The following is a 10808-nucleotide window of genomic DNA, read 5'->3' as shown; positions in this document are numbered from 1 at the left end:
ACACTGTAATGTAATTTCTTTCTTAGAAGCCGCTAAGAACCAGAGTCTTGCTAAATCTTACAGCTTTTCTCTTCGTTCGCCACCTTTATTGAATTCAATGGATACTTTCTAAGGCCCTTGTCCTGCTAGGTATTGTGGTCACTCCTAGAGCCACATTCAACCCTTGTCTCCCAGGGGCGTGCTTTCCATGGCAGGTGGCCTGTGGATCAGCTCTTCTTCCTTTCTCCTCCTGACACCATGACTCCATATTCTTCTCTTTCCTTTCTTATACTTTCCAATGGATCCTTTTCTGTATTCTTCCCTAAGTACCCTTGACTGACCTTCCTGCCCTGCCCTGGAAATGGAAGCATTCCTAAGGTTAAGTTGTTGGCCCTTTCCCCCCCATCCCCTCTTTTGGGCATTTGCCCTCAGTAATCACCTTGATTTCACTGCCCCTGACTCTCCTCCATTGCTCTCTCATTTTGTATTGAAATCATTATAGCTTGCTAGATAGTCCAACTGAGATGTTTTACATGTACCTCCCACTCGAAATGTCCAACACTGAGCTCATCCTTCCTTCTCTCACCTTTTAGGCATTTCCCCCCAGTACATGGACCGCCTCTGAGAACTTCCTCCACTTCAGGTTGGGCTTGAATGACACGATCCTGCACCCAAGGCCATAGCTGGTTGGAATGATGGCAGGCATCCCGCTGCCGTGGCTGAACTGGGACATGATACAAAGGCAGAGATGGAGCTGTCACCTTCAGTCGTGTGTGTGTGTGTGTGTGTGTGTGTGTGTGTGTGTGTGGATTCAGAGAAATCTGGTTTGTGAAAGGAGGAGCAAGCAGAGTGAAGAGAAACAGCAAAGAGGGACCCTGCAGACTTGGGATGACTCAGCACCAAAGAACAACATGGCCCCGGAAGTATTGACCATACCTGATTCTGGGGCCTTGTAAGGTTCAGCTATACTGCCTGCCCTTACATTTTGGGATATAATCCTGTATATATATATATATATATTTTTTTTTAAAGATTTTATTTATTTATTTGACAGACAGAGATCACAAGCAGGCAGAGAGGCAGGCAGAGAGAGAGGAGGGAGCAGGCTCCCCGCTGAGCAGAGAGCCCTATTCGGGGCTCAATCCCAAGACCCTGGGATCATGACCTGAGCCTAAGGCAGAGGCTTTAACCCACTGAGCCATCTGGTGCCCCAAATCCTATATTTTTATAATCAATTCTCCCTTTTCTACTTGAGTCAGCATATGTGGGCTTCAAATCAAAGAGCTTTGACTCTAACACCCTCAAGCCCAGACCTTCACTGGGTAAGATTTCCCTTAATAGTACAGACCCTCTTCCTTCCGTATTTAGGCTGAAAACCCTCAGGTTCTCTTTGGCACTTTCCTTACCTCATCCCAACTCCCCATCATCTCCCATTACCTAACCTCTTCTTTCTATTCCTCTCTTCACATCTTGGTCATTACTTCTCCATCGAACAACTAAGAGTGCCATTGCTTTGCGGATTAACTGAATGGCATGCCTTCTCTTAATATCCCCTGTGCTTTCTCACTACCATACCTTCTGGGGCTGCCAGGAGACTGCCTTCCCTTCTTTTCCTACTCATCCATCATACTCCAACTGAACATCTTCCTTACTGACAGGCTTCTTCCCCAACCAGTGAACACCCTATCTGCCTCTGAGTCCCTATAACCCTTCCTAACCTCGCTCTGGGCAATTCTCCCATTCTGCTTCTTCTGAAATTTCCAGGTATCTCCATGGATCATTTCTCCCATTACACCGTTAGCTCCTTGAAGGCTAAGACTTAATCCTGTTTATTTGTTCTTCTTTCTCAAAACTTTGCTTTTAATTAATCAAAGAAAACTTAATACAAGCTTCCTACAATCCATTCTCCCCCTAGCAGCCAGAATGATTTTTCAAAAACATCACTGAGATCATGCTGCTCTCTTCTTAAATCCTCCAGTGGCTTTTTTCTACACTTGGAGTCAAAGCCAAACCACCCCTCCCAAGGTGTATATGAAGTCACGTGACCTGGACCCCCCCTCCCACCCCTGGCCTCATCCCTCCATCTAGGATCCTTGATTGTGCTAAGTTTGTTTCTGCCTCAGGGTCTTTGCACAGCAGTCCTCTCTGCCCAGAATGATACCCCATCGGCTCTCTGCAAAGGACTGCCTTTACTGTCCCTCAGACCTCAGCTTTTATGTCACCTCTTGAGAGAGGTCTTATGACACGTCCATCTATTCCAGAGTAACCATTATGTTACTCCTTATTTCACCCTATTTACATTTTCTACATGACCCTTCTGTTTGCTTTTCTTAAAACAGCTTGAGATCTACCTTAGAAAGCATAAGAGGCATTTGTGTGAAGTACATCATTCAGTCAATTTTAGCATGTTTACAGAATTGTGGAGCCATCACAGGACTCTAATTTCAGGACATTTCAGCGCCCCCAAAAGAAATCTTATATCCAGTAACTGAGGAGTAGTGTCCCACCCCTCTCCTGACCACTTCACTGTTCGGCTTCTGGAAACCACTGCTCTATTCTCTGTCTATGCAGATGTGCCTGTTCTGGATCTTCCATGGACATAGAATCGTACACTCTGTGGTCTTCTGGCTCCTTTTACTTTTTTCAATGTTTCTGGTTGTACTGTGAATCAATACTTCATTCGTTTTTGGTGCCAAATTCTGTTTCATCATACAGATACGTCACGTTTTATTTACCTTTTCATCAGTTGGCAGACACTGGGCAGTTTCTGGCTTGTGCTCACTGTTTCTCTGTCCCTCTCTGTGAACAGAGAGAAGGACCCGCATCTGGGTCATTCCCTGCTAGGAAGCCACAAGCATGTTCATGGAGCAGCGGCCGCGTCCTGGTGTGATGTCCCTGGGACTACGAGTGAGTGCACCGAAGAGCTGGGCAGACCTGCCTTCTCCGGGTCTCTGATAGCATCTGTTCTGGAATGGGACTGCCAGCCATGGCCTCCGAGCACGTACTTGTCAGGCTGCAGGAGGCAGTGGGCAGTGGGGGCTCTGCTGTCCGCCCGTGTGCTTGCTCACTTCTCCCTGGTAACACACTCCCCTCCACCCCCTCTCCTACTCTCTCCAGGCTGGAGCTGTGAGTGCCCAGGTCTCCTGCTATAAAAAGAGAGCAGGTGTGGGGCCGCAGAGGAGAAGCAGAGGCAAGTAGACACTGAGGTCGTCAAGGAACCTGACAGATCTCTGGTTCCCTGAGGTCTTAGATCCCGTGGCTCTTCCTTTGACTCTGGCCTTCAGCAGGATCTTCCCAGGTAAACGAGTCAATAAACTCCTTTGTTGCTGTGGCGAGCTTGGCTCAGCTTCCTGCGACTTGCCATAGAGAGTCTGAAGAATCGGTTGAGGCTCCTTACTCACCTAACTGGTCTGGTCACCGTAACAAATAAGAATTGTCTAGGCGTTCTCAGACGAGAGAGTATTTTCACAGTCATTATTTTATTCTACTCTCGTCATAGAGGGGAAGAAAAAAGTCACAAACCTAATTTTTTTTTAAAGATTTTATTTATTTATTTGACAGATAGAGATCACAAGTAGGCAGAGAGGCAGGCAGAGAGAGAGAGGAGGAAACAGGCTCTCTGCCAAGCAGAGAGCCCGATGCGGGGCTCGATCCCAGGACTCTGGGATCATGACCTGAGCGAAAGGCAGAGGTTTTAACCCACTGAGCCACCCAGGCGCCCCACAAACCTAATTTTAAACATGTGGAAACCACAGGTCAGAGGCAGCGAGGGATGTATCTCAGGTCACCTGGGTAAAAATTTGCACATCCAGGCCCCAGGCTCCCAGCTGGGCATTCTTTGTCTCCTGGCCAGGGCCCCCATGACTGGCTTTGGGAGAAAGGGTGACATTCGCTCCTGGATGCTTTGGGGCATGGTGGATGCCTAGCACAAGGCCTGAAGTGTTTGCTGAGGAAATGACTGGATGGATTTGACTAGGTTCAGCAGCCCAAAGCAGGAAGACTCCTACACCTGCCTTGGAGCCGAATGGAGAAGTCTCTGGTTACTGGAGAACCCAAAGCAGAGTAGAAAGGAAACTGTTGCTACAAGTCAGTAAGTGAAAATCAAACAGCACTTAGCAGCGGCCGGATGCCAACAGGACAAAACAGGCCCTGTCCCTCCTTCTTTTACTCCTTTCCACCTTCCTCCCAGCTCCATGCCCCTTTCCTTACGGATTGGTCCAAATGCAGGACAAGAAGAGCCTTGTTAAGACCTTTCCCTATGATCTGACTGACCCTTGAGTCAGGCTTCCTAGAACTGTACAGCAAAATCAAGACACACAAAAGATCAAGAGGACAGATTCTGACATTTGAGTTTTGGTCCCCAACTCCTACTCACTCCTGCTCAGTCCTCCCGCCACACACACTTGTCCAGGCCCATGATTTTCTTATTGGGGACCACTGTGTGGCAATGTACTCCAAACTGTTGGGGTTTTTTCCCTCTGCCTCCCTCTTTCTCTGCCTTGCAAACTCCTACTCATCCTTCAAAGCCCCACTGGGATGTCACCTCCATTGAAACTGTCTTTTAGGGATTCTCCCAACTCTGAGCTTCCATAGTATTTTACAAACATCACACTGTAGTACTTCTTAACACTCTGCTGTATCGTGGCTCTTTGCTATATTTGTGTTCACACCAGACCTCACTTCCTGGAAGGCCTGTCTCAGTGCAAGGAAGCTTTATCTCCACACCCTGACCCAGCATCTGCACCCTAGTATGTGCTCAATAAATGCTTGTTGAAATTTTATGAACAAAAGCTGTGCTCTCCTGGAATACAAGCCTGGGACTGTAAGAGTGGTTGAGTACATTCAAGGAGAATTTCTTGAAACTTTCTCTCATATGATGAGTGATGACTGGAATGAAATCATTCGTAACACAATAGGGCTAATAAAAGAGGCCCTTTCAGCAAAAGTGCTTAGAGGACCTCTGGTTAGAAGCTATTTTTGATAATTAGTACAGAAAAAACAACAACAACAAAAACAAAAACCCTTTCCTCTTTCTGTCCTGGTTGCTGCCTTGCTGTGCAGATGATGAAGAACTTTCTCTTGGTCTTTATTTTGTGGCAAATGGTGTAGAGGGGAGATGGACCCGAGCTTGCCTGTATTAGGTTAAGAGGGCTGCTACGGCAGAGGACCACAGACCAAGAGACTTAAACAAAAGAAATTTATAGTCTCACAGCCCTGAAGGTTAGAAGTTCAAGATCAAGGTGTAGGCAGGGTTGGTTCTTCTGAGAGCTGTGAGGGAAATCTGTTCTCTGCCTCTTCCCAACATCTGGTGGTTTGCTGGTCATCTTTGGTGTTCCTTGGCTTGTAGGAACATCACCCCAATCTCTGCTTTCAAGTTCACATGGCATTTTCCCCATGTGTGCGTTGGCTTCCAATATCCTACTTTTTGTAAAGACACTATTCATTATTAGATGGGGGCTTATGCTAATGACCTCATTTTAACTTGATTGCCTCTTCCAATACTCTCTCTTCAAATCAGATCACTTTCTGAGGTACAGGGGATGAAGACGTCAACATGGGAACTTTTGAGGGACATAGTTCAACCCATAACCATGACTCTGTGAATGGACAGCTGATTTGAGCTCAGAACCCAGAGTCCAAAGCCAGGCAGGCAAGGATTACCGAAGTAGAGGAGATTTTGAGGGAAGTGTGTTTCTCTGCCTTGACTCCATCTCTCAGTGCCAGTAAGGCTTCATTGTGCTACTGGAGAGTCTCTGAGGGAGAGGTGCTAAGAACATTCCAGAAAACAAGAATTAATATTCACATAACCTGCCTTGTTTCAGCTACTGCCAGGAAAAATGCACCTGCAGTGGTGGAGACAGACAGGGAGAAATAAAGTGAGAGAGAGACAGAATGACAGAAAATAAATGTACTTCTAAGTATGGGCAGATTTTCCATGATGCTAATGAAACTTAAGCTTCCTGGCTTTTTAAAGAAGAATCCTGTACTTAATTTTGTGTTCTTTTTGAAAAGAAGAACTCTCCCCCGAGTGACATAAAATTCAGGCTCCTCAAAACCTAGATCTACTCTGCCTCTAACAAAAATACCTGGATGGTAGTTGTGGTTCAGAATGGGATGTCAGAATTTCCCTTCTCCTTCATATACTTTGGGGGGGGGAGGAACAAACTCACGTGGGTTTGCTTCCCCCAAAGTTCTGCCTAAGTAAAATGCCTTGGCCACCAGGCCCTCCCAGAAAACCAGTCATTGCTCCTTCTGCCCCGTCCACATGGAATGGACCTCACTCCTCTTCCCAGTGAGTGGCGGCTTTAGAATCTTAGCAGAGCTTGTGAGTCCCCAGAAGGTACCTCCTGAAATGGGGAACAGAACCTAGGACGGATGCCTATCAGAGTGAGGGGTGGCCAAGGGAAGGTCTGGAGGAGCCAACCCACCAGCCCTCTGAGGGATGGGTTGACTAGGGGGGCGGGCTGGGTGCTGAGAAAACAGGTGACAAGTTCATGTGACAGCCGGGTCCCCTCCTCGAGCTGCAGCTTCTCCTCAGGCTGCAGGGGTAATGGAAATGCTGAGGGCAAGGCCTCCTTCAGGGCAGTGCTGCCCTGCTCCCTTAGCAATTTTCCTTCCTTCGGGCTTTGCCCAGTTCTCCCTTTGTTTCTGGGTTTTTCCTTTCCATAATGTGATTGTGGAGCTGGATGCCGGCGACACTGCTCTTGGCCAGGGCTGGCTCTTCATGTGCCGGTAATTAACTTGGCAGAGACGTTGGTATTTAATAGCTAAGGTTGACTGGTCAAAATGTCAATGATCTCATTTCTCAAAAATGTTTTAGGTGTGTTGTATTTTTTTTCTCGTGAGCCCACGGTGTCTATTTGAATTTCCTTTTCTCTTAGATGAGATTTACTTGTACCATTCAGGCAGTAACTGTTGTCTTCTCTAATCTACTCTCTCTCACAGTTGCAATCCCAGTATTTGAAGAAACTGGGATTACGGGACCATTAGTAATAGTATCTTTACTGGTCTGCCACTTAGGGATTAGTCAGAACTTCTGTGTGGGAGAGCCAACATTGTCCCATTCTTTCTTTCTTTCTTTCTTTCTTTTTTTAAAGATTTTATTTATTTATTGGACACACAGAAAGAGAGAGAGCACAATCACAGGGAGAGAGAGAAGCACCCGGGATCATGACCTGAGCCAAAGGCAGACACTTAACTGACTGACCCACCCAAGCTTCCCCAACATTATCCTATTCTTAAGAGGACTATGTGACAGGCTTGGAAAGGCCAGTCATAACTTCAGATTTCTAAATAATCAAATCAGGTAACATTCAGGGATTGCTTAGTGATTGAATGTTATAATGGCTAGAAAAAACCTCACTTCAAATCAACTAGGTGTTTACGAAGTCCAATCAACTCTGTAGTCATGGCTTAAGAAATAATTATCCCTATTTTGTTGATGAAAGTTTTGAAGCATAAAAAACAAAGGGCTGGCTCGACTTCGCACTGGCTTAAACATATTAGTAACAGAACTTAAATGAAATCCTTAGTTGGGCATTTCTGATCTCAGGCTAAGAAGGAGGGCATATTATAAAGAAGAACTGATAAAGGAGCTAGGAATGTATAAAGAAGAATGTGACTGTAATACGGCCTATACTCACAGACACCACAACCTCAAGGCTGTTCAGAAGCTATAACAGTTCAAAAAAGTCCTTGAAACTCTAACTCACATAGTAGCTGAAGTACTGGCTTCTTTAGTTCTCTGCCATTGATCTGATTCAGTATGAATCTGGTATCTTATCTCCCTAAGCCTGCCCACTTCTCTTTGAGCCCCTAATGGAAGTTCACCATCCACAACCCCTCCCCGCCACCCACTATTAAATTTTTTTTAAAAGATTTTATTTATTTATTTAAGAAAGGGAAAGAGAGAGAGCATGAACAGGGGACAGAGGGAGAGGGAGAAGCAGACTCTCTGTTGAGCAGGGAGCCTGACACAGGCCACAATAGCAGGACCCTGAGATCATGACCTGAGCTGAAGGCAGACACTTAACCAACTGAGCCACCCAGGTGCCCCTAAATCCCCTGTTTGAATAGAGCTTTTCTTCCAGCTCCCCGTTTAAGTCACAGACAAGCCTCTGGAATATTTGGGTCCCCGGTTCCATCAGGTGCAGCTTCGTTGGGAGTACTGTGACGTGTGGCAGAAGATGATCACCCCATTTCAGCTACCATCAGAGCCGCTCTTCTCAACCACACTGTAGTCCCTAGAAGGGGACAGTGTGGAGTGCGGATGCTGTGATTGACTATCTGCTCTGAATAACACTCTGACGTCACCAAAACCATTTCCCTGTTTCACGTATGCCGAGCACATAGCAAAGGAGCCGATTTAATCCATCCTCTGGAAGGGCAACTGTGTCAGCTCATGCGACTTATCTCCAGAGCTCTAGGAGAGCTCAGCCTCCAGAGGAAGAGAGAAAGAAGAAAGTGAGGGAAGAACATAGTCACCAGTTAGAGGGCTGGTATTCACCGCATGTTGGCAGTGACATTACAGAGTTAATGACTAGATGTATGTCCCCAGGACATCTGATTATTCACCGTGAGGCCTCCAGCAAGACGGTTCATGGCTCGGAACCTGGCTGGCTTCTAGAAAGCAGGAGATGACAATGGCATATGGCACCTCCTGTCTCTCCTGAGGCGTGAGGACAAGTTAACATTGGCACTGCACTTTGAATCTCCGGGATGAAAGGTGTGAGCGCACTACAAAGAGACATGGTGCTGGTGATTTACATTCGGTCCCGAGACATCTGGGCTCTTGCTGGAGGCCCGGCTTGGCAGATGTGGTCCAACGGAGGACAACTACAGCGGAGGGGACAGAGGCACTGAGTGCACGTGCCGCTGGAGCAAGGGTCCGTGGGCTGCCTCTGTGGGGGAAACCCAATGTTGAAGAGACGGTGTCTCAGTGAGGCGATTCACTCTCTGATAAACTGAAGGGTGTGGGAGCTGTGGTTTGTCTTGTTTCAGCAAAAAAGTTCTTGGGGCAGCAAGACTGGACCTAGGGCAGCTTCTCCCTGGGGGCTGGGTGAGAGCCCCAGTCCTGCCAGGCAACACCGACCTTCTGCTAATGTGATGACTGTCCTGGGGACAGAGGCCCGGAGACACAGAGTCCAGCCAAGCCAGTTTCATGAGGCCTCAGCCCTGAAACAATCACCAGGTGCCTCCTGCCCCACCTCCTTCCCTCAGTCCCTTTGATATTTAATTTCCTCTTTGAGGCTGTCCCCAGAGGCCGCTTTCATTGATTCCACCTACTGGGAAGTGGTGGTGTGTATGGGAGGCTGGTAGGCGGGTGTGGCCCAGTGTATGGTTTGCTCTGGGCCCTGGAACCTGCCTAGGCATGTCCCTAGGAGCTCGCTATTCCCAAGCCCGCCTGGAACCCAGCTCTCTTCATTCTACCCCCTCCCGCCTCTGAACTGGGATCCCAGGACCTTTGTTTATTCACTTCCTCACACCAATAAAACCTTCTGAGTAGAATGCCTGGGGAAGCCACGGGTTCGGAGGCAAGTTAATAAGAGTAAAGAGGGGATGCTTTTCCATCTAGATGTCCCTCCTCCCTGACACCTGCCGTGCTTGAGAAGTGCGTTCTCCCCCTCCAAGACCGAGTTTTCTAACCTGTTCAAACAGAGCGACGATGTCTCCTCTACCACGTCACAGGAGCATTTTGAGAATCGGATGGTTTACAAGGTATGAAAGCATGCTGTCAACGGTGAACCACTATGCAGATGTTAGTGATTTTTCTGAAGCTGCTCATTTGTTCCTGGACCTGCACGGGACACATTGTACACAGGTGATGAACTAGAGGATTGAAACTAGCCCATGACATCAGAGTCTAACCATGCTTCAGACTGAGCCATGGAACAGCAACAGGGCCCAAACGCCCTCACCTGAACTCCGTGCACATGCACAGGCACGTGGGAAGGGCCCGTGGCCCTGCTGACATCAAGGATAGCTAAGCTCAGGAGCCTGACTTTGGTGTGGATTCCGTTTAACTCCCTAGTGAATGTTCTGGGGTCTTCCACCAGGGCATCTAGAATGGGGGGCCAGTAGTTGAGACTGTCTTCTAAGGGTGAGGGAAGCCATTGGAAGGATTAACACAGAAGAGTAGCCTGATGAATTTAAATATGAAAACCTTCCTCACACTGTTATGTGGGAAATGGAATGTAAGTCTTTGTAGTGCAGCTGTTGTTCAGCTGACAAGCCTCTGGGCCCCCATTTTGTTCAGGGAATTACACTACCATGTGGGTCTTGGTGGGAGATTTTCCCCACGCCCGCCCTTCCAGAAGCTGAACAGGCCAGAGACTCCATCCACTAGTTCTGAATGCTAAGAAATGGGCATGGGTGCTCCACCAGGGACTCCAAATCTAGTTCCAGAGAGACCAAGACCTGGGCCAAGGCAGATTTTTTCCAGCAGTGGCGGGGTAGCCAGCCCAGGGGCTGGGGGAATCCTAGGCCTAGAGACACCAGGGGGCCCATACTAGGGAAATGTGGAGGTCCAGCTGGGGCAGCACAACATTCCGACCAAGCTCATCCTGTCCCATGATATTGCGGCAGCTTCTCAGCCTCTCTGGGTTCCTGAGGATTTCTGAGATGAGTTCGACTCCCCTCTCATTCATTCTGTGAACCCCCCAAGATTGCCCATAATCCGCTTCCTGCTTAACTAGAGTTGGGTGTGTCCAGAGCGCTGACATGTTTAGACGGAAGGGGAGAGAATGAAGAGGCTACTTAGAGGCTGACCCAGTCCACTGGCGAGAAATGATGGCGGCCTGCATGGTGGGGCAGGTGGGAAGAAGCGAGAG

The sequence above is a fragment of the Meles meles genome, chromosome 8, assembly GCF_922984935.1.
Source record: "Meles meles chromosome 8, mMelMel3.1 paternal haplotype, whole genome shotgun sequence".
Taxonomy (NCBI): domain Eukaryota; kingdom Metazoa; phylum Chordata; class Mammalia; order Carnivora; family Mustelidae; genus Meles; species Meles meles.
Note: the sequence above shows the minus strand (reverse complement) of the source record.